Source organism: Danio rerio, chromosome 16 (assembly GCF_049306965.1).
Source record: "Danio rerio strain Tuebingen ecotype United States chromosome 16, GRCz12tu, whole genome shotgun sequence".
Classification (NCBI taxonomy): Eukaryota; Metazoa; Chordata; class Actinopteri; order Cypriniformes; family Danionidae; genus Danio; species Danio rerio.
Window position 1 is genome coordinate 43,297,920 of NC_133191.1, and position 27,014 is coordinate 43,324,933.

General features: G+C 37.0%; 1 long non-coding RNA gene across 2 annotated transcripts in view; it reads right to left on the reverse strand.

Annotated features, from left to right (window-relative positions):
* The window catches only part of LOC141378298 (uncharacterized), an 82,861-nt gene that overhangs the window by 20,769 nt on the left and 35,078 nt on the right, over positions 1-27,014 (reverse strand). For both annotated transcript variants that reach the window (XR_012392444.1, XR_012392443.1), the window contains one exon: positions 2,506-2,613. This is a non-coding gene — a long non-coding RNA (uncharacterized lncRNA). The remainder of the gene's footprint in view (positions 1-2,505; positions 2,614-27,014) is intronic.

Consider the following 27,014-nt stretch of genomic DNA (forward strand, 5'->3'; position numbering starts at 1 on the left):
GCTTTAAAATCTGTCCATAACTGTTAAGATTTTAACATTATTACTTCTTTTCAAAACCGAGGGCTCCCATGAATAATGGAACGTTCCGTTCATACTGCACATGCGTAAGGTGTGAGCGCAGCAGTCACTGACACCTCCAGTATGCCAGCAATCAGAGTAAAAGTGAGGTAGAGGTAGTTACTTAGATTTTTTGTCTTGTTTCTAGTCCAAATATCTAAAAACGCTTAAATCAAGCAGAATTTTCTAGACAAGAAATACACACTGTCTTGTTTTAAGATATAATATGCCAAAATTAAGTGAGTTTTTCCTTAAAACAAGTTAAATAATCTGCCAATGGGGTAAGCAAAATAATCTTATGTCAAAAGGAAAAACAGAATTATTTTGCTTACCCCATTGGCAGATTATTTTGCTTGTTTTAAGGAAAAACTCACTTAATTTTGGCATGTTATATCTTAAAAAAAGACAGTATGTTTTGGTTGTTGAGAAAATTCTGCTTGATTTAACACTCTCGCATTTCCACACACTCGTATAATACGAGCACTTTGGTTTATTCAGTTCACTTAAAGCGCATGTCTTTGGACTGTGGGGGAAACTAGAGCATATGGAGAAAACCCATGAACCATGAACATACAACTTTGGAGTAACATAATGCAATAGCACAACATGAGTATTTTTGGGTAGACATTGGCTTTAAACCTACAAAAACAGCCCAAAATGTAGTCATGCAATATAATTTGGTGCTCATTTTTGTAACCGCTCTTGACAGTTTAAGCGGTCACATTAAGCTCAACTTCCTTTAATGCATAATATTGCTGTGACAAATATCTAAAAACGCTTAAATCAAGCAGAATTTTCTAGACAAGAAATACACACTGTCTTGTTTTAAGATATAATATGCCAAAATTAAGTGAGTTTTTCCTTAAAACAAGTTAAATAATCTGCTAATGGGGTAAGCAAAATAATCTTATGTCAAAAGGAAAAACAGAATTATTTTGCTTACCCCATTGGCAGATTATTTTGCTTGTTTTAAGGAAAAACTCACTTAATTTTGGCATGTTATATCTTAAAAAAAGACAGTATGTTTTGGTTGTCGAGAAAATTCTGCTTGATTTAACACTCTCGCATTTCCACACACTCGTATAATACGAGCACTTTGGTTTATTCAGTTCACTTAAAGCGCATGTCTTTGGACTGTGGGGGAAACTAGAGCATATGGAGAAAACCCATGAACCTGCGAATATAGGGAGAACATGCAAAATCCACAGAAATGGCAATTGGTCCATCTGGGACTCAAACCAGTGACCTTCTTGCGAAAGTGCTAACCACTGAGCCACCATGCAGCCCGGCCATCAATTCACAAACAGCAATTATCCAATTAATATGTAAAGGTTGTGACAAGATTAGTTTGATTGATTGTGAATTAAATTTGTCTATTTTTTACATTTATATTAAAATCTTATTACAAAAATGACTAACTAACTGTACATAATATATGAACTTGTTTTTTTATTTGCGAATGTATTGCATTTAATTTTACATTAAGAAAATAATGGAGATATAGGTTCCTTTATTAAAATATACTTTAAATATTTTGATATACTTTTTATATCTATTTATTTAAATACATTTTAACATGCAGTTTATTTACGAGAAAAAAAGAAAACAAAACAACATCTAATTTACAGATAGAGAAAAAATATTTTTTTGAGTTTTGTTTTGAGTTTCAATGCTAAAATGCCATTATCACTAATTTTCTCGTTTCGGACAGTAGGTGGTGTTAATGTAACGTAGGTATGTAACATAATGTAATGTAATGTAAAGTAAAGTAGGTATGTAACCACTGTACACAAAGCATTACAACATTAGTCAGTATACAATGGTAAAAAAATCATTATTATAAAATTATTAAAATCCACACTTATCTAAAGTCGTTGACCTGCTTACAGATTTCATCCATATAATTAATTCATAACTTAATTAATATAATTTAATTCAGAACTACCCCAAAAACTCTCCATGTTGTCGACATGTCACATACTTCGGTTGGAAAAATGTTGATGGTGTTTTGTGGCAGTTTAAACCCATTAAAATCACCTTGTTACACTACATGAAAGCAAACCAATAAAATGCATTGTCAACTGAAAGTCCAAAACATTTAAGACCTCATTTACACCTTTCATTTCTATCACTTGTAATCAGATTGATGAAAACATCTTATTAAACAATTTAAAATCTCTGATACATATTTAGATACTAGTTGTGACAAAAATAAACAGTAAGTTGTCTTATGCTATATTTGACTGCTTTATTGTTATTTGTAACTGTTGTGACATATTGCAACATTCGTAAAGGTGCCATATAACAAAATCAGGCAACATAGGCTTATTCTGAAAATGTGCCTTACACACATTTCTGGAGTTTGCAAATTATATAACCAGAAGTATGTATGATGTCACTGTATGAAGTATGAAGTCGCTGTATGATGTCGTTCCTTTTCACGCTTACCTTCGTATGGACGGACTTCACGCTGTTACCAGTTTATCCAGTAGTTCGCCATGTATTCAGCAGACTTGAGATGCAAAGAGGAGTTGACCACCATGACACGGTTCAAATCTGGTGAAGAACAATTTCAGAAAACAGGTAAGACAAAAACACAAGCCAAAAAATAAAATAATCAAGTAAATAACAGGGTGAGAACATGGTAAAATCTGAAAAACCTGGTCTAAATCAGGCAAGGCTTATCTATTTTGGATTGCTTTTTAAACTGTCCTTGCATCTAGGGAAGTGGGTGGGCCGGTCAATCGGTGCTTTTAAAAAACACTATTGGTCAGGTTTAGGAAAGGAGGAGGGAGGGTCAGTCGATTGGGCAGTCAGTCATTCAGTCAGTCGACAGTGGCAACTAGTGGATATACGTGAGAACAGCAGGCGCGAATGACACTCGCGAGAGAAATTTCAGATCTGAAAAAGCATTCACAGCAGCCTCTAGTGTATTAGCAAAAACAAAAACTGCAAAAAAATGTAGCTCCAGAAATAAGCGTTACGTTTTCAGAATGAGGGACATACCTAGACAGCTAAATAATTAAATATAAGTTTGTTAGCCAAAACATAGACTGTTAATCTATTTTTAAGTCTATCTAAGCTTATATTAACTTTACAGTGTATGTGGGACATTTATTTTGAAAACAGGAGATGCAAAGAGAGCAAATAAAAATCAAGCCACACCATTTTGTCTTTATAGATTGTTTTCAATTCATTGCTAAGAAACAATGGCTGTTTCTCAATGTCAAAAAACACAGAGAAAGGGCTTGCGTTCTTGTGAAGACTGGTCTTGCCAAGTTACCTCAGAAGAATGAACTCGGAAGACCGCAAGTACAGAGAACGCGTCCTGTGAGAAATAAGAGGCTGCGTTCACCCTGATGGTCACGTAACCTTCATATGTTTTTAATGGAATATTATTTAAACATTACAGCATTCATGCAGTGATTTATTGTTTTCCCCTTTTCAAAATATATACTATGCATAAAATTCTTACAAACATATGTTGCACAATACAAATAAAACAAATTTTAATACAAATTTCAGCAAATAAGTGAAGTTTATTCATAAACTAATTTCGAGAGGATCACGTGCTTATGATTTATCACGTCCAGTCTCGCATTTGCTAATCACTAGTCTTCCAATCATATGAGCCCTAAGGCACCATAAATAGTCTAAGTTTTCAGTTCACTTTATCTTCGTTTGGAAGAAGCAGCTTCACCGTAGCTAGCTCTGTTGAAGAACCAACTCTAAACCAGCATGGACAACTAAAGCAGCAACAAGCTACAATCTTCAGGATCTTCATTTGGAAGAACGCTCTGCTCTGCTCATCAACTACAAAAGCTACAAGTGCTACAAGCTACAAAAGCTTCAAGCTACAATCTACAATATACAATCTAAAAGCTTCAATCTACAAGCTACAATATACAAGCTACAGCAACAACAACAACAACTACTATTGCTACCATTTCAAACAACTACAACTCCAACAATTTCATCAACAGCTTAAACAACAACACCAAAACCTTCCACTTCAAAGAGCCTCCACAACGCATCTGCTGTGTCTTCAACCTTATTTCCCAGCAAGATATAAGCCAAACTCCAAAGCTATTGCAATAAAACGGAACCCTCACCTTCTCCTAGCAGTACACATGCTATCCATCGTTTAACAGATTGTTTGCTGGAATGTGTTCAGCAGAGCAGCAGCTCCAGCCACAAACAATGTTGAATTTGATCAACAAAATGGCCGCCAGGCTTTTTGCACCTTTTGCATGGCCTGACTGAAACTCCTTAAGCCAATAGCTGTAAAGATAAGCGTCTCCATCCAATGAGCTAAAAGACTGGAGATGGTCCCGCCCTCTCTCTTGACTCTGTTGCAAAGACCTTATGAATGAATAGGCCAGACACGCTTGTAAATTTAGTTAAAAAAAATTTAAAAAAAAAAATAATAAATAAAATTCCATTTGACATTTAACTTCTGAAAAGATTATTACCCAACCAGTAAATATTAACAAGCTATTGAAAAACATTATGCCATCAAGCACAGAAGTCCAATTGTAATACGCCAGCGACTCATGTGTTGATTTACAAGCGTCATATAAGATTATATAGCAAGTCAGTCGGATGTGAAAACGGCAAAGAAACAAACTTCCCACTTGACTGTTATAAATACAAATTTAAACTTCACTATCACTTCACATGCTCAGTCTTCAAGGGGTACCAGTTTTCCAGGACCACCAGACTAGCCATATCCCATGTCCTCAGCTCTCCATTCATCTGTCATCCAGTTAGGAGACGAACACCCACCCCTACCATCCTTGCACCTCGTATCAATGAAGTCATCGGACCATGCATTATCAAAAGCGCTTCCATTTACAGCCGCCCATGCCCTTATTAAGATGCCTCGCATGGATATAAACTAAAACAATTTTCATGTCTGCCATACTTGTATTATTTTGCAAAGATTTAATTTCTGATTCTCTTTGTTTTTTCTATTTTAGAGATCATGACTGCTGGCTCCAGAAGCTGACCCTCATCCAACCTATTACACTCCACATCCTCTTCACAAAGGATACATTCCATTTTTCACTTTATCCAATCTGTCCTAACCTGCAGTCTGCAACCTCCGAACCTGAAACCGTCGATTATCTTATTAAAAAGAAATCGACAACAACTTCATGATTGGAACTCCAAGGCTCCTCCTTTTAATATCTCGCGCATTAGCCCCATTGGTGTCGCTACTCAAAAATGTTCTGGCAAAAACGCCTTGTAGTCGACCTTTCGTCCCAACACAATTGCTCCTTTCCTAGCATTAACAGCACTATCCCATTGGACGAATATTTACTTAACTACCACGACATTGATCAAGAGATCTCTCTCATAAAGATAGCCAGTCGTAACACCTGGCTAGCCAAAGAAGACATTTCCCCTACCTTTAAAATCATGCCAATCCACCCAGACTTCTGGCACCTTTTGGCATTTATTGGCGAAATCAATTCTATTTTTCATATGCAAAAGCAGCCCAAAAAATATTTGACATGATGTCAGAAGCTTTATGCTGGATTCTGTCTAATATTTACGAAATACCATACCTCATTCACCTTCTAGACGATTTTCTTATTTCCCCCCCGTCATCTCCTCCAGCCAAACACCTAGCGATCACCCAGCAGGTTTTCGCTGATCTCGGAAGGACCCAGTACTTCAATCGAATTTCTGGGTATTAATCTAGACTCGCATAAATTCCAAGCATCCCTTCCTAAAGAGAAAATCAATCGAATAATTTCTCTATCCCAAATTTTCCTTGAAAAACAGATGTGCACACAACGAGAACTCCTACCAATTCTCGGCCATCTAAATTTCGCTATGCGCATTATTCCTTTCATTTCCCACCTCCTTCAATTATCCACCACAGTTCATGGTTTAGAAGAAACAATTTTTCTCTCCAAACCCAGTCGCGATGAACTTTGCTTATGGATCTCTTTCCTTAAGCAATGGAACGGCTGTTCCTTTTTCTACAGCGACTTGATTGCATCCCCTATTGACATCAACACATACACAGACGCTGCCCCTCCAATAGGTTACAGTGGCTAATATAAAGGACACTGGTTTGTCTCAACATGGCCAACCCAATTGTAATTCCATTCCAAAGACCAATGTTTTTCAGCCCTCTTCAAATTCTACCCTATCATCGCAGCAGCCATCCTGTGGGGGGACGAATGGTCTACATCTAGCATTCTCTTTCACTGCGATAACGAAGCTACAGTGCATTGCATTAACAAAGGGCGCTCCCACTCCCAATCGCTTATGCCATTTTTAAGACACCTTATCTGGATATCTGCTAAAAAACAATTTATCATGATTGCTGAACATGTACCTGGTTGCAAAAACCAAATCGCTGACTCTCTCTCTCATTTCTCTTTGCAGATATTCTGGCAACTAGCCCCGGAAGCAGACCCTCACCCAACGCCGGTCCCTCCTTATTCAGTAACGATATTTCCATAAACCACCCACTTCATAATCTTCATCAAACTTCTCTATCTCTTATCCTACAAGCAATAGCTCCCAGAACCCTCAATGCATACCTCACAGCATGGAATTCGTTCAAACAATTCCATACCATGCTAGACAACCCATTACACTCAAAATCCTTACCTCATGCATCTACACCCTCTGTAAAGGTTACATTTCCTCCCATACAGCCCGCACCTTAGATGCTATGTTCAATCTAGCATTTTTTTGGGGGGTTTCTTAAATGTTCTGAATTAACAGTTACATCCAAATTTAACCCTCTACTCCACCCCACCATCTCAGATCTAGCTTTGCAAGACAGGGAAACTATCTCTTTCCTTATCAAACAAAGCAAAACAGATTAATTCCAGAGAGGACACTCTATCCTCATTTTCAATATTCCTTCACCTACACGCCCATTCCAAACCCTCTTAGCCTAGAAAATCTCAAGAGGCTAACCCACTGGCCCCGCTTTTTACTGATGACGCTAACCGTCCAGTATCTCGATTCTGGTTTCAAAAACACCTTAAAGAAATCTTTCGCCTATCAGGTATTTTCCCAGAGCCCTTTTCCAGCCACTCATTCAGGATTGGCGCAGCCACTACAACGGGCTCTCACACCATCAGATCCAGACCCTTGGTCGCTGGTCTTCTGAAGTTTTCAAATCTTATATACGTCTCAGTAAATACCACCTCAAGAAAGCCCAACAGGCTTTAACCAACCCCCAAGCACCTCCTCACACGGCTCCAACTCAAAAAGGTGTCTAACAGAGCCTCGACTCTCGCAAGAGTCATCCAAACCAAACCCCGCAGAAGCCCAATTGTCCACCCATGGCACCCTTACATGTTTGCCAAGGACTCCCTCAAGGGCCATTGCAGTTAGCATCTTCTGCAATCACCAATAGCTATTTACAGATGCAGACGTTTGTATCCACATGTTCTTTGCGCATTTACTGCGTTTGTACATATGTATTATATTTGTGCTTGTTCCCTTCTTCCAACTTTTCCAAATCTTTTATCCTTATAACCCTACTTTTCAGCCTCTCGTTCCTTTCTTCTCTACACTCCACTCCCAACTAATCTATTTTACACTCTACCGCTAATGATCTTGTTTCTCCTGTCTAGACTCTTCAGACACCCGAAGGGGCCCCCTTGAGCTCCAACTCTCGCAGGATTCGGCCATAGCGGCCACAGTCCTTTCTTCTTCACGATGTTACCTATTCTTTTTCCGCCTAGACTCTTTCTCCAAGCTCCAAACCCCGCAGGGGTCCGCTCAAGCTAAAACTTCTTCACTCTACTTCAACTACCTCTCTTCTCCTTATGACTCACCCTCTAGCTCTGACCCCCACAGGGGTCGCTCCGAGCCCCAATCTCTCGCAAGAGTTATCCAAATCCTCTTTCCCACTCACTGATATCTATCTCCTCCTATCCGCAATCTACCCTCAAGCTCTGACCTCCACAAAGGTCGCTCAGAGCTCCAACTCTCACAAGAGTTATTCTCTTCCACTCACTGCTACCTATCTCCCCCTATCTACACTCTACCCCCAAGCTCTGACCTCCACAGAGGTCGCTTCAAGCTCCAACTCTCGCAAGAGTTACTCTCTTCCACTCATTGCTCCTCCCAGCTACACTCTACCCTCAAGCTCAAACCTCCGCAGAGGTCACTCCTATCTACACCCTACCCTCAAGCTCAAACCTCCGCAGAGGTCACTCCTATCTACACCCTACCTTCAAGCTCAAACCTCCGCAGAGGTCGCTCCTAGCTACACTCTACCCTCAAGCTCAAACCTCCGCAGAGGTCACTCCTATCTACACTCTACCCTCAAGCTCAAACCTCCGCAGAGGTCACTCCTATCTACACCCTACCCTCAAGCTCAAACCTCCGCAGAGGTCACTCCTATCTACACCCTACCTTCAAGCTCAAACCTCCGCAGAGGTCGCTCCTATCTACACCCTACCCTCAAGCTCAAACCTCCGCAGAGGTCACTCCTATCTACACCCTACCTTCAAGCTCAAACCTCCGCAGAGGTCGCTCCTATCTACACCCTACCCTCAAGCTCTAACCTCCGCAGAGGTCACTCCTATCTACACCCTACCCTCAAGCTCAAACCTCCGCAGAGGTCACTCCTATATACACTCTACCTTCAAGCTCAAACCTCCGCAGAGGTCGCTCCTATCTACACCCTATCTTCAAGCTCAAACCTCCGCAGAGGTCACTCCTATCTACACCCTACCTTCAAGCTCAAACCTCCGCAGAGGTCACTCCTATCTACACCCTACCTTCAAGCTCAAACCTCCGCAGAGGTCGCTCCTATCTACACCCTACCCTCAAGCTCTAACCTCCGCAGAGGTCACTCCTATCTACACCCTACCCTCAAGCTCTAACCTCCGCAGAGGCCGCTCTAAACTCAAACTCTCACAAAGCTCCATCTTTCGTAAGAGCTACTCTCCTCCACTCTCTGCTCCATACCTTCACTCTACTCTGGCCCCCGCAGGGGTCACTTAGAGCTCCAACTCCCACAAGATTCACTCAAAGTTCTCTTTCCACTGCTTCAAACCACCTATTCTCCCCTTCTTCTTAACCCCGAAAACCATGAACCCCGCAGGGGTTCCTTCAAACTCTAACTCCAGCAAGAGTTATCAGAATCCTCTTTTCACCCTTATTAATCCTATCTAATTAATGCCCATGCATTTAACCTCTTTCCTTCTATTATATCCAGCAGCCGGATATAGCTCTAAATTTCCTGCCTTTTGGGGGGTTTTTTCTTCGAATACGCGGCTGCTGTCCCGAGCGATTAATTTCTGCATTTTGGGGAGTTCTGAGATCCACCGAGCTCAGGCTCCCTTCTTGCTCTGCCAACGGGAGGAAGCCCCGGGCTCGAGGAGCCCTTGAGCTCGGGGCTCTCTCCCGGGACAGCATGCCAAATAAGCTTTGTAAATCATCAGCTAAGTGTGAACTCTTGAAGTGAAGTTTATTCATAAACTAATTTCGAGAGGATCACGTGCTTATGATTTATCACGTCCAGTCTCGCATTTGCTAATCACTAGTCTTCCAATCATATGAGCCCTAAGGCACCATAAATAGTCTAAGTTTTCAGTTCACTTTATCTTCGTTTGGAAGAAACCCCCCTCCTCCCCTATTCTCCTCCTTTACCTGTAATTGGGCGGCACGGCGGTCCAGTGGTTAGCACTGTGAACCACACAGCAAGAATACTGCCGGTCCTAGTTCGATAGGACCGGTGAGTGTTTCTGTGGGGAGTTTGTATGTCCTTCCCGTGTCCGCGTGGGTTTTCCCCGGGCTCTCCGGTTTCCTCCCACCATCCAAAGACATTCAACATACTTAACAATCAAGCTGGTCTAATTCCTTACGTTCCCTTAGCTACAGCGGCAGGGGAGTTCTGAGATCCACCGAGCTCAGGCTCCCTTCTTGCTCTGCCAACGGGAGGAAGCCCCGGGCTCGAGGAGCCCTTGAGCTCGGGGCTCTCTCCCGGGACAGCATGCCAAATAAGCTTTGTAAATCATCAGCTAAGTGTGAACTCTTGAAACACCCTTAATATGTTTATGCCTTTATTTTCATGGTAATGAATACTTTCACTGTTTCATTTAGGGAAACTTCTGAGATAAATAAGTTATATCTCTGAACTTAAATAATAAATCTATATGAAATGCTGCGCTTCCCACCTTCTTTATTCAGTTGCATTGACTTCTGCGACTTCTCGAGCAAGTTTTGCACTAAAGTCTGCATTAATGCGTCCTCGATATCAAGAACACATCTGGGAACTTTCATGCGTCCTAGGTTCTCGAGTTTTGGAACTAAACTTTGGCAGTTGATGATGACCTTACACAAGAACACAAGGATGCAAGATCGATGAAGAATGCATATTGTGAAACAAAAAATGTGGGTAATGCGGATTTATTTAAGCACCACCCAAAGACGCATAATACATGTCTAATTTGCAACTTTTGTTAATTAATCCTGTATACTGTGAGTTTACCACATATGTTTGTAATGAGGCATAAGGCACACGTAGACTGAGTATCAGTGTTTAATGCATGTTTATAAACTGTCTTATCACTCAGCTCTAACTGTGATTTTTCTCAATTCAAAGAGCAGGAATACACTTTATTAAGCGTAATCTGTTCATGTAGAGGTTGATATTACTTCCCGGTTGTGTTATCATATACAACAAAGCTCCAAAATACAACACTAAATACATATCTTGATCCCTTTTGTTGAGTATAATTATAATTTAAAGTATATTTCAATTACTACACAACAATCAAGACAAATATGTTTTTGTTTATATTATATTGCAGTATTATTATAATATATTATTTTGCAGATAGAGAGAAAAAAAGTAGGCACTGAGCTGATTCTAGGGGTAATTCCCCTGTTAAAAAATGAGCATAACCCTTTCTGAAGACATTTTGAACTTACCTAAGCCACCTACTATATCAAAGAACAATATAACCTATTGAATCAATGCAAAATTGCACCTTTAAGCCTTTTTTGGAACTAATTGATTTATAAATTTCACTTCTGTTCGGTCTTGTTCTGGTCTTTGTTTTGTGTGTGGGACATAATATCACATTATATTGTTGTTGCTTTTCTAACACCAACAATACATTCATCTAGAGAATGCCGAGAACAAGAGATAATTAGACTCATTTGGACTGAAAGGTAATAAAACCAGCACAGAGAGAAAAGAAACTGAATTTAAATGCCAGAAATAATTTAGCTGCATTTTCCACCACAGGCATCTAGCCAGATCTGAACACCTTGCCAGCTGAAAATTCATGTTGCTTGTTTGTTTCATTAGAGAACAAGAGAGAAAAAAAGGGGTAAATTGTGACAGAATGCTACAAGTGAATGTCTAAAGTTTCCTAAACCCGTTTTCTAATGTCACCTTTTAACAATCATCTCTTTCGTCACAGGAATAAACACTTCCGTTAGGGATGATACGCTTGATAGATGGTCAATAGATGCCAATCAAACGTTTCTTCAACAAAAGATGTCTGCCTCATCCTGAAATGAGGATGTGTTGAAGCTTGTTTTGGCGGAGGCTTTTGTTTACATCATCTGTTCTTTGTCATCAGAAGAGGCTTAATCTCCAAATTTGAGTGGGAGCGCCAATGGCATTAAGCAGGATCAAGTGGCTGAATCACCGGGGGTTTAGGACCTTCTTGCTAAAATGTGTCATCCTCTCTAGTACAATAAACAGGAAGATTAACTTTCTAGACCTGGATGAAAAGGTTTCTCAAACAATGAAAGATCGATGGCAAATGAATACAATGAATACAAATCTAAAGTGATTTGCTCTTCATTGTTTGGACTTTCAGCAATGAAAATTAGCCGGCAGCTAGCTCTCTGCAACTCTCACATTGTTGCCCACTGAAGCTAAGCAGGGCTGCGCCTGGTCAGTACCTGGATGGGAGACCACATGGGAAAGCTAGGTTGCTGCCGGAATTGGTGTTAGTGAGGCCAGCAGGGGGCGCTCAACCTGCAGTCTGTGTGGGTCCTAATGCCCCAGTATAGTCACGGGGACTCTATACTGCTCAGTGGGCGCCGTCTTTCGGATGAGACATTAAACCGAGGTCCTGTGGTCATTAAAAATCCCAGGATGTCCTTCGAAAAAGAGTAGGGGTTTAACCCCAGCATCCTGGCCAAATTTGCCCACTGGCCTCGCTCCATCATGGCCTCCTAACCATCCCCATATCATAATTGGCTTCATCACTCCATCTTCATTCGTCTCCTCTCCACCAATCAGCTGGTGTGTGGTGTGCGGTCTGGCGCAAAATGGCTGCCGTCGTGTCATCCAGGTGGATGCTGCACACTGGTGGTGGATGAGGAGATCACCCCCCATTGTGTAAAGCGCTTTGATTGCCTATAAAAATATAAGGAATTATTATTATTATTATTATTATTATTATTATTATTATTATTAAACCACACTGAACTGAACTAAAGTTAACTTAAACTCTAAAAACTGGACTCGCACAGTTTCAATATACTAGAACTTCTATGTTAAGCTGCTTTGACATAATCTACATTGTAAAAGCGCTGTAGAAATAAATATTAACTGAATTTAATTGATGTGAGAAGGACAAATATTTTAAGTAAAAGTATAAAGTAGGAAGAATTTACTCAAATTATCAACACACAACTGGGAAAAGTTGGAAATATACACTATCTGACAAAAGTCTTGTCTTTGATCCCAGTTGTAAGAGCAACAAATAATAACTTGATTTCTAGTTGATCATTTGGAGTGGCAGAAGTTAGATTTTTGTGATGACTCATCTCTTGAACTGCATCCCAATCATCACAAATACTGCAGAAGACCAATTGAAATCTGCATAACCCAAGATTTTCATAGATATCAGTCAAGTTTGGTGAAGGAAAATCATGGTTTGGGATTACATTCAATATGCCGGCATGTGAGAGATCTGCAGAGTGGATAGCAACATTAACAGCCTGAGGTATCATGACATTTTGTGCTTCCCATTGCATTACAAACCAGAGGAAAGGGTAAATTCTCCTTCTCATACTTCAGCCTTAACATCAAAGTTTGTGAAAGCAAAGAAGGTCAAGATCCTCCAGGATTGGCCAGCCCAGTCACCAGACAAAAACATTATTGAGCATGTCTGGGTTAAGATGAAGGAGGAGGCATTGAAAAGGAATCCAAAGAATCTTGATGAACTCTGGGAGTCCTGCAAGAATTAATTCTTTGCCATTCCAGAGGACTTTATTAATAAGTTATTTGAGTCATTGCAAAGATGTATGAATGCAGTAGTCCAAGCTCATGGGAGTCAAGCATAAATATTAATTCTTTTTCCACTGCACCAAGGCTTTTTATTCTTACTGTACTGTACATTATTTCTGTTAAGTGACAAGACCTTTGTCTATGTTAGAGCTTACGGTCCTAATTAAATAATAAAAAATCAAGGCATGATCATATTTTATTTTGGTACAATAAGTGTAATCTAGAGGTATTTGCCTTTCATATAAGCCACTTCTGATACCAAACGATCATCAAGAGGTCAAGTTATTATTTGTTGTTCCTAAAGCTTAAATAGGTGACAAGACTTTTGTCAGGTAATGTACATAAATAGTTTAAAGTTGTATTATTTGCCACAAAATGCTGAATACTGTAAAGAACAACTTTCAATTTCCTAAATTTCAAGGTCATTTTTTAGTCTTTTTTGTAGTTATCCAAACAAAAGTAAAATAGTGTTTTTTTTAAGCCACATGTTCATGATGATTCAATCAGAGGACCGTATGAATAACTTATATTATATATTTGTAAGAACACTAGAGCTTCCACTGCGTAAAACGTATGTCGGAATAGCTGGTTGTTTATTCCACTGTGGCGATCCCTGATAATCAGGGTCTAACGCTAAGGAAAATGAATGAATGAATGAATGAATGAATGAATGAATGAATGAATGAATGAATGAATGAATGAATGAATGAAAAACAAACTTTGTCAATTTTAGAGAACACTTTCAGATGGTTCCCAGTTACAGATGTTGATCTGGTACTAAAGGTAGGCTGTCTTGATGACAAGGAAATAAGATCCTTTCACCATAACAGGAGATGTTATTCATTCAAAATCTGGGACTTCTAGAATATTGTATTTTTACAATGTCACAAACTTCTAGCCTCCTCAAAAAGGCTGATCGTCCATGAAAAACAAATACACATGAGGACATGACAATGCAGAGGATGTTAATGGCTGATCAGTTCTACTCTGCAGCTGGAGTTGCTCACAGTTTCAATGCTGGCCAGGGTAAAAATCTGTCTTGACTTCAGTTCCTAAATGTTTAAGAGCATTTGTATTTAAAGCCCCTGTGGTATGGTGGCTGAGAAAGCTTAAACACGCTGCAAGTTAAGAACACATGAAATTAGAAAAACACTAACAGGGTCAGTGGTATATACAAACAACAAAGAACTGTATGGCAGGGACATTAAAACAAACAAAAAACTCACTTCTCAGATCTCTGACAACTACACTGGCTCTAAACAGCAGCAAAGGTTATCACTTTTTGGGGTCTCCTGTCATTTCACTGTGGTCTGTGAAAGAAAGAATAAAGACCAGTGGTCACCAACCTTGTTCCTGGAGAGCTACCTTCCTGTAGAATTCAGCTCCAACCTCGATCAAACACACCTGAGCTATTTAATTAGGCCCTAAAGCGCACTTGATAATTACAGACAGGTGTGTTTGATTAGAGTTGCAACTTAAATCTGCAGGAAGGTAGCTCTCGAGGAACAGGGTTGGTGACCCCTGCCCTAGACTAACATTTCTGAGAAAAGTTTGAGAAAATGTGCTGAGAAAATGTTTCCTTAGTCCAAACTTTCATTTATTTGGGTCTGATGGGAGACATTGTTTGTCATCAAATTGATGAAAGACTGAACCCTGAATAATTAAAGAAAGAGCAGGCGTTGGGAATCTTTTACAGCAGGTGTTTTTTAAAATTACTTTTGCAACATGGTTTCTTCCCTGTGAACATTGTCAAATCAGCCAGCAATATTCATGCAGAACAATGAACTTGTCACACAGAAACTGGTAAAGCAGTTTCTTGAACCTGAAAACTTTGAAATAATGAAATGGTCAGCGCAGAGTCCTGATGTAAACTTGAATGAAAATCCTCTGTGATAAAGTTAAGAACCCCACATTCTTTGAACGGAATAAAAACTGAAGAAGAACTGATCAAGATCACAGCAGAGCAATGTGAAAGACTTGGGCATTGTCAACATAAACATGGGTATTTTCAAAACTCCAGTTTTTTCTACATGGTTTGGCCATTTGTCCACACAAAAAAACGCAGTATCAGGTGACTGAAACTGGATTTTTATGAAAACTCTGGCCTGGACGAAGATTTTCTGAGGTTACATTGTGGTTGTGTGGCTGATATTTGCCTCATGACGTCAGCATGCATGCTGTTTTCTCATTTTTGATTGGCTGGGTTCACACCAATTGCAGAAGTATGTGTTAGTGTGTTTGTGGCAAAGCTGTGCACATTCCACCTTGTTTACACCATGGGAAGATAATCCATCTTTGTTCTCTTATTTGCATTGGCTTGAGTCTACTTAAGCAAATACTTTTTTCTGTGTTTGGTGTTAACCCAGCAGAAAAGGCTTTTATCGCTGCCTGTTGGTTTGGTGTGCCCTTAACAGGTATCATATAGACTGTGATTTTTTTTTAAACAAAGTTGGAGAAGACACAGTTTAAAAAAATACATGTGTACAGGTTGACAAAGCCTAGAGATGTTCTATGTGGCCACTGCACACTTTCTTGACTTTGGCTAAAACTGACATCAAAGCATTTTATAGTATATTGTTTTTACAAATTTAAGTGGATTGAACATAAAACAATTAAGTTGCCCCACTCCAAAAAAAACTCAAGAATCGTGTTGAATCATCTCATATTAAATAAATAGTTTGTACAAGCAGCAAAAATCATTTTGGAGTGTAATTATAGTTCATTTAACTACACCAAACTGACCTGGGGAGTCAACATAAGTCACTGTCCACCACTCCACACAGACATCATAAAAGTCAAGTGGTTTAGCTAGAACAGATTTTTCCCTGGGAAGACCAACGAAAGTAAGAAGGTTAAATAAACAGACCTCATCAGAGAGTCCCACTGTGAGGCGGTCGAAACTGGGTGCCAGAGCTTCGCAGGAAGATCACTACGCAGAATTTAGAAACTACATGCAGAACACAATGCAGAAGAGCCATCATCATTGAAGGCTGCTGAAAAGACATTGTGATGCCTGTGAATCTGTAGTTTTGGGCACCACTTACAGTAGGCACAAGTTGGGGGATGATCACCCTGACCCAGGGTGATTGATGATTAAAATCTAGAAAACCTTAAGACCCTGAGTCCATCAATGAAGATGTGGCCATGTAGCTTCATCAGATGCAAGTTTAAAATAAGTGTAACAAAGCTGTATTGATTGGTTATGATTTTAAATGTATATTATTTTAAAAGAAAATCAGAATGTTGATAAAATTTCCAAATCACCATGTGACACTAAGAAGCCTGAAGTATTGACTTCTGAAAATTCCTTTTAAGGAAATATCATACATAGTATTTATAAGCTTAAAGGATAATGATGCTTCTGTTTAAAAAAAACAACAACAATAATATAGAAGTCAATGGGTACAGGTTTCTAGCTTTCTTTCTTTCTTTCTTTTTCGGTTTAACAGAAGAAAGAAAGTCAAACAGGTTTGAACTACTTAAGGGAGATTAAACATTGAAGACATTTTAATTTTGGGGTGATCTATCCATTAAGAGACTTAAATGCACTAACAAAAAAGTTGGGTTTAATTTTACTTTATTATCCATAAATTATTTAATTAAAATGTATTAAATTATCTTAAATGTAAGCCCAATTTCTGAACTATATGTCATGTTTAGTCTCAACAAAAACACTCAAATTGGCCATTTAAATTAAACTTAAAGATACACACATGCCATTTCATAAATGAATAGAAAAAAAAAACACTGCAGTCACAGAACTCTGCAGATTTTTTTGTATAATATAATATTTGCCCACATAATTGATTTGGCTGGCCACTAGCTGTTTTTAATGCAAAACTTAAAGGTTATTGGTAGCAGATCACACATATAATTAAGCAAATGCTCATAAACTGCAATCAATTCTGGAAACTGCAAACAATTATGCTAGATTGTTTTAATTATACAATTATTGAAATATTGCTCAAGTGAAAACATGTTTATTCTACAGTCACTGACTGTTGGATAAATAAATGAATAAAGAGAAACAGATCAGACCATACAGATATGCAGTAGTAGGTATTGCACTTAAGGTTGGGTAACAGCTGGATGGTCTTTTCATTCATTCATTCATTCATTCATTCATTCATTCATTCATTCATTCATTCATTCATTCAGTTTTCTTTGGTTTAGTCCCTTTATTCTTCAGGGGTCACCACAGCGGAATTAACCGCCAACCTATTCAGTGTTTTACACAGCGGATGCCCTTCCAGCTGTAACCCAGTACTGGGAAACATCCATACATACTCATTCACACTCATACACTACGGCCAGTCTAGTTCAATAATTCACGTATAGTGCATGTCTTTAGAATGTTGGGGAAACCGGAGCACCAGGAGGAAACCAACACGAACATGAGGAGAACATGCAAACTCCACACAGAATTGCCGACTGACTCAGCCAGGACTTGGACCAGCGCCCTTCTTGCTGTGTGGTGACAATGCTAAAAACTTCTTGATAAAAAAAGAGAACTTAAAAGTGTAAAAATATAATGTCTTAAGTTGCTCAGGTAAATTTTTGCCAATAGCTATAAAATAGCAAGTATAGGTAAAAAAATAAATAAATAAATAAATAAATAAAAAGTCAAAACAAATTATTGGAATATCATATATAAGTCAAGATCATGTTCCATAAATATATTTTGTGAATTTCCCATTTATAATATATATTATAAATCAATTTTGATTATTAATAAATGCATGCACAATTTTTTTAGTATTTTGATATTTTTAAACCCTTAGATTCCAGATATTCAAATAATTGCATCTACCACACGGCACAACGGCTCAGTGGTTAGGATTGTTGCCTCACAGCAAGAAAGTTGCTGGTTCGAGTCCAATTAAAAACCAATTAATGTCCAATTCTAACAAATCAAACATCAATGGAAAAATGGTGCGTTGACGTGCTGTATCAATCTACACAAACATGCTTAAACTGTATTCCTTGAAAAGATGACTTGCTTATCACTGAACATATAATAGATACTCCCAACTGAAACCTCCTGTAAGATATTAGGCTTCTTTTTTCGTCACTGGTCAATAATGTTGCCAGGTACATTTCTGAGTAAACAGCCATAAACATCAGTATGAATTTAACACCACCATGACACATTATCCAGCAAGAGGTCAAAAGCTCTAGAAGACTTTCTACTTGTAGGAAATTGGGTTTTAACCAGGTTTAGTTGCCTGTGGCCTTGAATAACATCAATTAAACTAACAGAAAATCTAAAGTTTACTCATTACTGCTAAACATCCACAATTTCCATTGCTTATACCTGCTAATAAAAATCAATGGCAGCCTTTCCCAGATAAAATGTTTCCTTTTTGAAAACATGTATTGATTGAAACTGCATTAACAAGATTAAACTCTTACAGTCTAGTATCCAAGGATGAGCAAGCGATATAGAGCAAGCGATATAAATAAAGTATGTGATTTAATTAGGGGCAAATGGGTCTAGCAAGCGTGACTAAAAATACAAATCACTGCAGCATGTCTTCATCTGTCCGCAGGTACCCTGGCTTTCAAGAACGATCAGTGTCATACACAAACCCGGAACAATCGCTTTGACTGTATTTTAATGAACTATAGCCACAGGGGAGGGATCAATTTAAATGTATTTTTTGTAAAGCTCACTGAGAGCCAGGAGACAGAAAGTTTGTGCATTTTGATCTGACTTATCTCATAGCATAAGACATCATATCATCCATTAGCTATATGGAAGAAGAGCACTAATAGAGAATTAATATAGTGACTCGCCAAAAAAAAAGCCAGTAAAAAAACATAAAACAGTAAAATTTAAAATAAAAAAATAAAAAAATTATTAAAAGAGATAAGAAGAAACTGAAGCAGATATGAAAACATTTTAGAGTTTTTAAGGAGCCCCTATTTTGCTTTACAAAAGGTAATGTTTTGGTTTTAGGGGTCTCCAACAACAATCTGACATGCATGCAAGGTCAAAAAACACTTTCATTGTCTTACCATATGCATTTATTTTACCAAATTATCCCAACAACTCCCATGTGATTCATTCAGCAAATAATTTGTTCTCAAACCTCTCCTTAGTGCGAAGCTAATCTGCGCTGAATGGTCCGATTACCCAGTCTGTTGTGATTGGTGGACTGGGTTCAACATGAGAAAGAGAGAAACGCCCACCACAGCTATGAAGTAGCAGAGTATGTAAGAGCCCAATGCAGGCATGCAATAAAGCAATGTAGTTAAATATCAACATATTACTCCACTCTTAACCACAACCAAGAGTAATAACAACATCACACTATCAGTATTAATCCACATAGTAGCAAAAGTTGAACAATTTTGAAAATTGACCTTACATGTGTAAAAGAACAGCTCATGGTGGCCATACCAAAGGCAAACGGCAAAGGATCGTTAGTTCAGAAACTCATTTAAATCAGTAAAGGAAGAAGCATGCGTTGCGTTTTCAACGTGGTTTTGGATGCAATATGTGAACAGCCCCATAAAAATTCAATCTGAGAGATGCATTGCACTGATAACAGATACATGATTACAAGCCTTATAGAGCAATTACAAGTTACAGCACACTATTCAATACATATTTTGCAAACTACACAAGACGAGGCAAAAAATTTTATTACACTTACATGTTATGATCCGGAGGAGAAAGAAACTGGTCTATATAAACTGCAAAAGTTACTGACAAAAGTCCCTGTCAAAGTCTGACAAAGCCCCATAAATAATAGTTTCCGCTGTTTCTTCCTTAAATAGCCAACAGCCGCCGAATTCCACGTTGCAGCATAGGTTATGGTATCAAAAATCATAAAAATGACAGGAACAAACACAGCACTAGGTTGGATATACTGTGGTGTTGTTGTGTAAATTAACTTTAATGAATTATTCCCCGCAGCTGAATCTCGATCTGTCAGTGATCATCTTCTTCATGCATGATCAGTCCCGTGATACCCCGCGCTCAACTATTGTCTGAAAGGAAAGGTGCGTTTATGTTTCACCGGATCCAGTACATATTTGGTGATGTACCATATTGATGTCGATGCGTTCAAGCAAAACAACCAAACCCAACTCGATTTACTTATTCGACTCTAGTCTTTAGTTAAATAATCAATAGTTTTAAACACGGTGCACTTTCAGATTTAAACCTCAGCTGGATGTTTTCATTCACTTCATATTGTTACGCACTGCATGGCAGGTCATTTTCAAAAACCCATAATAGGAGCTCTTTAATTTAGATTAAAAAAGAATGCTAATATTAAAGGAAATCAATATCAAATTTCAAAAAACAGCATACAGTGATATATTATATTTTTATTTATTAATTATTTAATTTATTCTTAAAAAAGGGTTAATGTCTTATCCAAAATTATACCTAACGCTAAAATTATATTATATTATATTATATTATATTATATTATATTATATTATATTATATTATATTATATTATATTAAAAACATAGTTAAAAATACAATAATTTGAGAATGTGATCTATACATTTTCAGAGAATGAGAATTTGGAACAATTTCAAATAAATTTAGTCTTTCTAAAATGAAGGAGCTAGCAATTACCCTAAAAAACAATAAAGACAAGAATATAATATAATATAATATAATATAATATAATATAATATAATATAATATAATATAATATAATAAGATATAATTTTGGATAAGACATTAAGAGTGTGCGTGGATGTTTCCTAGTGATGGGTTGCGGCTAAAAGGGCATCCGCTGCGTAAAAACATGTGCTCAAAAAATTGCTGGTTTGTTCCACTGTGGCGACCCCAGAATAATAAAAGAACTAAGCTCAAAATAAAATGAATGAATGAACGAATGAACAATATAGGGAGGCACTATGGCTCAGTGGTTAGCACTGTCGCCTCACAGGAAGGCTAGCCCTAGTGTATGAGTGTGTGTGTGAATGTGAAAATGTATGGGTGTTTCCCACTACTGGGTTGTGGCTGGAAGGGCATCCGCTGTGTAAAACATATGCTGGAACAGTTGGCAGTTCATTCTGCTGTGGCGACCTCTGATAAATAAGATATTAAGCCGAAGGGAAATGAATGAATAATAATATAATATAATATAATATAATATAATATAATATAATATAATATAATATAATATAATATAATATAATATAATATAATATAATATAATATAACATAACATAGTATAATATAATATAATATAATATAATATAATATAATATAATATAACATAGTATAATATAATATAATATAATATAATATAATATAATATAATATAATATAATATAATTAATATAATATAATATAATATAATATAATATAACATAACATAACATAGTATAATATAATATAATATAATATAATATAATATAATATAATATAATATAACATAGTATAATATAATATAATATAATATAATATAATATAATATAATATAATATAATATAATATAAAATGTCCAACAAGCTGTTTAAATAACCAATTGTATAAATGTCTCTCCAGAATGACAGAATTTAGCATAGAAAAAAGATCAGCCATGCAGCCCAAAAGCTCTGTTATACACTACAGATAATCACATAAGCTCAGGTGCATAAGGTTATTACCATTTGCGCAGTCAACTGTGGAAAAAAATGATATTTTTGAATCAAACGGTTTACATTCTCATTCTTTCTGTCAGACCCAATAGATTGCGAACCGGGTGGTTTGGATTTGGCCACATTAGGCTGGATTTACTGTGACAGTAGTTCATGTTTGTTTAAGCAATGCTACGTCAGAGGTTTCCTGTACTGTGTGTTTATGGTGCCATATCAGGCCAGCAGCTCAATAGTACCGCAGCACTTCGTGAGCGATAAGGGCTGTGAAGATTATGACAATAAGAGGTGAGTTTGTCCAGACGTGCTTCACAGTAAACAGCTTTATATAACATCTAGTCTGCGCTAAATTCTTCCAGTTTTGTGCTTTCCAATTGCTAATGATGGATTTAAAGTGCCTGCTAACACTGCTAATAATTCAGAATGTTTGTGTGTGTGAGTATCGGATGTGCAGCTCTTTCAGACTAAGAGATAACTAATCGATATGGCAAACTAAATGAGGGGGCCATTGAATGTTGGGTCGTGCTTCCAGATGGCTAATGTTTACTTCCTCCATCTCTCAACCTGCTCTTATTAAAACATTCTCTCATAATGTGGCCTCCGGATGGCAACCGCCACGGAGACAGGTGGCATTTATAGCATAAATATCATGGCATCTATGTGATATTAGCTTAATTGCGAGCATTAAGCCACCATTTGGGTTTTAAGAGCTGTGATTATTGCAACAATCGACACATGGGAACACGCAAGGAAATTCAGGCATCTTTTTTTGTTGCTCACGTTGAAATGATCACTTTCTAACTCACTTAAATGGCTTGCCCTATGATGCCTTCAATTAAATAAAGCCGTGGCAAATTTGGAAGTTACCCCGTAAATTTAAACTAGTTCGCACACAGATCATTCAAACCAAGAACAGCAAAGCTTTTAGACATAAAAACGAATTATACATAGAGTAAACAAGAGTACTGTACAATTATACACTTTTAAAGACTATATGATCAGTAAGTCATGACAGCATGTTTTTAGTTAATTGTAACTTATTAAACTAAGTTAATCATCTTCTACAGTAACTTAATTTTATCAGTTACGCAAGCTGTTTTATGTCAGTGTAACATATTATAAGTTAGATGGACTCATAAGGTTTATTTGATTTAGCTTAAAAATTTAAGGCAACCTGGATTTTTTTACTGTGTACTGACACTTATAACACTGTAACTTAGGAATGTAGTTATTTATAATCCACTGTGCAAAAAATGGTGGAAAGACGACAAATATTTTTACGCTTATTTTAATAATTTAATCCAGTTACAACTACATTTTTTAGGTTATACAAAGTTTAACTTTTTTTTTGAATTTTTTTATTTTATTCAACTAAAAAAATATAAGGCAATGCAAGATGTTTTACAGCGTAGAACATTATAGCATCGTGCAGCAGTTAGATATTTAGTTTGTCTTTAAAAAAATAAAAATAAAAAATCATGAATTTTCCCAAATTATTTGGATACAAAAACAAGTTATTTATTAGCAATGAGACTTAGAATCTGTCTAGTGAACAAAAGGATGTTTATAGGTAAAGGTGCAGTAGGTCATTGTCTTGAAACATTTTTTGTTGTGCTGGTTAAAAGTCTCTTTACATTCCACTACAGATTAAAGTAATCGATCTAAATGTATTTATATGTATTTTTCTCTTCTGCGAAAAATGTTCATCCAATTAAAAATGGTCAGGCCGGCAATTCCTATAATTCTGTTAAGTAGCCCAAATGTAGATTTGTACATTTGCGCATCCCTGGTCATGCAGATCTGCTGTTTGTGCATGCATCCGCGCCACGAGTTCATGTGGACACGAGAGTGTGACAGCAGTAAAAACAAATTCTGAATTAAAACTTTTAAAATTCTAAATCAATAATGTAGTTAATTTTTGCACGTTGGGGGAAGGACGACACCATGGCTGAAGTATTTCTTTTGGACAGGTCATGTTATGTTATACATAAGACAACCCAATTATGACTTTAGGATTGATTAAGATTTGGGAAAACTTGAACTTCTCTTAAAGTACTCAAACCTCTTTCAGTAAGCATAAAGTGAACATCAGTTTACTTTTCATGCAAGTTTGCACCTAGTCAGATTGGGTTTTGACCCAATGAGCTATAGTATCTAAATATTTTTATTTAAAATAATGGCAAAAAATAAGTATTAAATAAAGCAAACATATAAATTACATAAAATATCAATTGTACTTGGTGTCACAGTGGCACAGTGGGTAGCACGGTTGCCTCACAGCAACTGGTTGCCATTGGAAGGGCATCCGCTGCGTAAAACATATGCTGGATAAATTGGCAGTTCATTCCACTGTGGCAACCCCTGATAAATAAAGGAACTAAACCAAAGGAAAATGAGTGAATGAATGAATGAATGAATGAATTAATTAATTAATTAATTGTACTACGCTGCAAATATAAATATAGCAATAAATCTATATCTTACAAAAATAAATATTAATATATTTTTTCTTTATTTAAAGCATTCATAAATTAATATAAAACAATATTTCTCAAATGTTGAACATAAGACTTGCTGAATGAAGTGTTGTATAAAATCAAATTCCAATCACAATATAATGCACTATTGCTTGTATTGTACTTGTATGAAATGACATACACTAAATATAAAAGCAATAATTCATAGCATACTTGCCTCCATATCTTAAAATCTAGCTGTGCTATAGAATGGTCAAAGTACATTGTATAAATAGCCCAGTCTTTTCTCTCTGCAATCACATGAACAGACATCAGAGAAGCAGTGCTATTTCCTTTTATAGTCTATGTTCTGAGTAGATGTTTTGTTGAGCAGGACTTTAAAAAGACAAGAGGGACGAAGGATAAAGCAGAAGCATCATGCTAGTGTTTTTGAGAAATACAGCTATTCTTCAGGTCTAATGTCTGATAATTGCTGTTTGGCTTAATATACATTGGAGTTATATGAGGTGTTAGAGCTAGATATTCTAAACAGGGCTAATTAGTGTGAGAACTTAATCCCATGAAGTTAAAAAGCAATTAGCTACTTTACTTTTAAAAAGTGAGTAAACCTGCTGCCTTAAAATTGATAAGTTGACTTTTTAAAAACTGACTAAACCCTTTGTAACTTATTTTGTTTTACAATTATGCACATAGTTCATTTACTTAAGGCAATGGATTAATTTTTTTAGTATAATCAAATTGCATTTTACAGTGTGGGAGAATAAACTTCTGTCGTAACTTTGTGTGCAAATTAGGGTGCTTTCACACTTGGTTCAACTGCCCCACCCCCCTAATGATTTTTATACTGTAACTATACACTCACCAGCCACTTTATTAGGTATTCCTTAGTCCTGGGTTGGACCCTCTTTTGCCTTCAGAACTGCCTCTATCCTTCGTGGCATCGATTCAACAAGGTACTGAAAATATTCCTGAGAGATTTTGGTCCATATTGACATAATAGCATAACGCAGTTGCTGCAGATTTTTCAGCTGCACATCCATGATGCGAATCTCCCGTTCCACTACATCCCAAAGGTACTCTATTGGATTGTGATTTGGTGACTGTGGAGGCCATTTGAGTACAGTAAACTCATTGTCATGTTCAAGAAACCAGTCTGAGATGATTCTTGCTTTTTGACATGGTGCGTTATCTTGCTGGAAGTAGTCATCAGAAGATGGGTATACTATGGTCAAAAAGGGATGAACATGGTCAGCAACAGTACTCAGGTAGGCTGTGGCATTGACACAATGCTCAATTGGTACTAATGGGCACAAAGTGTGCCAAGAAAAAATCCCCCACACCATTACACTATCACCACCAGCCTGAACCATTGATGCAAGGCAGAATGGATTCATGTTTTCATGTTGTTGACATCAAATTCTGACCCTATCATCTGAATGTCGCAGCAGAAATCGAGACTCATCAGACCAGGCAGCATTTTTCCAATTTTCTATTGTCCAATTTTGGTGAGCATGGGCGAATTGTAGCTTTAGTTTCCTGTTCTTAGCTGACAGGAGAGGCAGCCGGTGTGGTTATTTGAGTTACAGTTGCCGTTCTATCAGCTGGAACCAGTCTGGCCATTCTCCTTTGACCTCTGGCATCAACAAAGCATTTATACTCAGACCAGCTCGTTTAGCACCAAAAACCATTCCACATTCAAAGTCAATTAAATCACCTTTCTTCCTAATTCTGATGATTGGTTTGAACTGCAGGAGATCGTCTTGACCATGTCTACATGCCTAAATTTGCGTTAACAAGCAGTTGGACAGGTGTACCTAATAAAGTGGCTGGCGAGTGAATATTCTATTCCCCAACCCTAAAATAAAATGTTTTAGAGTATCATACAAGGCTATCTGTCTCTTTGAAAAAATGTATAATTTTTAAAAGGTTTAATTTGTTTATTTTCGTAATTTTCTACATGGGGAAAAAAAATTTAATAAAATAAATAATAATAATAAAAATAAAAATAATAATAATAAAACAATAATAACAACAACAACAATAATGATGATGATAATAATAATAAAAAACAATAATAGTAATAATAATAATAATAATAATAATAATAAAACAATAATAACAACAACAACAATAATGATGATGATAATAATAATAAAAACAATAATAGTAATAATAATAATAATAATAATAATAATAATAATAATAATAATTATGATAATAATATTGTCCCTAGAAGCTCAAGATGTATTGGTGGTTCTAAACATATAAGGGACATTTGGTCCTACAATGCAGTTGTAACCCGGATAACCCAGGTTACTAGTTGTTAGTACACAGCAATAGAAAAAATAGAAATACCCTTATAAATATGAGAAAAAACACTGGCAGAATACTCGATTAAATAATATACATTAAAATTATTTATTTATATAAATAATTTATAAAAGAGTATTATACAGCATTCAAGGGAGTAGTGCTTTAGAATGACATCATCGTGCCTTACACTTTAGCAGCAGATCAGCTTTCCAAACAATAACAAATCTCGCTTGTCTGTTAGTTTGTGTTTACTGTTGCTATGGTGATTCAGTGTTTGCAAGGGAGTGAGAGAAGATTGAGAGAAAAAGCGT